Here is a 1,701-nt window from a genome sequence, read left to right as displayed (position 1 = left end):
TTGAGAGCAGTCCATTATTCCATATACGCCTCGGTGTTTAGAACCCATCAGCCCAAATATCATAAACAAAAACCTATGACCCACACTTCAGATGGCTTCAACTACCAGCTCACACCAAGACAAACATTACTTGGCTACACAAAACGACAAGAGTTAATAGAATTGTAATGGACAATTTTAAAATGAGAAGAGAGAGAAGTGGGCAACAGCTTGCTGAAAGGTAGACGAAAAAAGAGCTCAACTCTGACAGTGGTATTAATTGCATTGTACAAGGGTTGGTCGGTAAACAATGGGCTTTGGATTCGTCATGTGAACAAAGTCAACAAACTATAAAAAAAAGAGTTAGGAATAGAGGTCGCAATATGTACCTTATCCGCAGATATCCAACCCGATCTTATTCGGTCGGGTAGGGTTGCTAACTCGATCTGTAATGGGTAAGGTAGGGTGTGGGTAGATTTTCGTGCGGGTCGGGTAGGATATGGGTTGAGCCTCAACCCTACCCGACTAACCCGCACTCTATATATGTATATGTTATATACTTATATAAAAATATATTTTAAGTGGATGTTGAACCAAAGATCTCTCACTAAATGCAAAAGATCCTTAGTCATTAAAAGAAGATTATTAATTGATAACTTAATAAACTTTTTTTTTACATAAAAGTCACTTGTATTTTAAATTATCATCAAGTTATATAATAATGTTGCATCTTTTTTTGTAACATGCGGATAGGGTCGAGTACCCACGGGTTAAGAGCGGGTAGGGTTAGGGTTGACTCCAAACCCTACCCTACTCTACCCAGCCACCCCTAGTTAGGAAGCCAATGGACTATTTGTACAATTGTGTATCATGGGCTATTGAGTTACAAAATGAACATCTCACATATTAGCTTAAACTGATTTTGGGGTTCACCAAGGATCGAACTCGTGACCTTTCGAATCTAGAGCTCTAATACCATGTCATGATACCACTCATCCCAAAAGTTTCAGCTAATGAAAAAAGGTAACACTAATGATTATATATGGTTATATCTCTAATACTTCATAAACCTCCATTATACACATTGTACAAATATTCTATTGGCTCCTCGTACTTTCTCTAAAAAAAATAAATAATGTTATATAATATTAATTAAGAATTCAAGATCAACTGTTTTTCGTCATGGGAACAAAGTCAACAAAATATAAAAAAAAATAAATAATGCTCTATAATATTAATTAAGATCAAGACCCTGTTTTTCATTCTGTGAACAAACTATAAAAAAAATAATGCTATATAATATTAATTAAGATCAAGATCCTGTTTTTCCGCTTTCGTCATGTGAACAAACTGTAAAAAAAATAAATAATGCTATATAATATTCATTAAAATCAAGACTCTGTTTTTCGTCATGTGAACAAAGTCAACAAACTATAAAAAAATAAATAATGCTATATAATATTAATTAAGATCAAGACCTTGTTTTTCGTTAAAAAAATGCTATATAATTTCAATGACCTGTGATACTTTTTATGAAAATTAAAGATCTTAATTCTTTCAAGTGATTGAAAGAAGTCTCTATTGTCTTTGTCTTTTCACTTCACTTCTCTTTCTTTTTCTTTTTCTTTTCTTTTCTTTCTGGTCTTGCATGCAACACATTACTATTTTCACGTCTTTTTTATAAACCCAATTCTCACGAAAAAAAAAAAAAAAAAAAAAAAA

This window comes from Arachis ipaensis, chromosome B02 (genome assembly GCF_000816755.2).
Source record: "Arachis ipaensis cultivar K30076 chromosome B02, Araip1.1, whole genome shotgun sequence".
Lineage (NCBI taxonomy): Eukaryota > Viridiplantae > Streptophyta > Magnoliopsida > Fabales > Fabaceae > Arachis > Arachis ipaensis.
The sequence above is the reverse complement of the archived record's forward strand: the minus strand, read 5'-3'. Positions refer to the sequence as shown.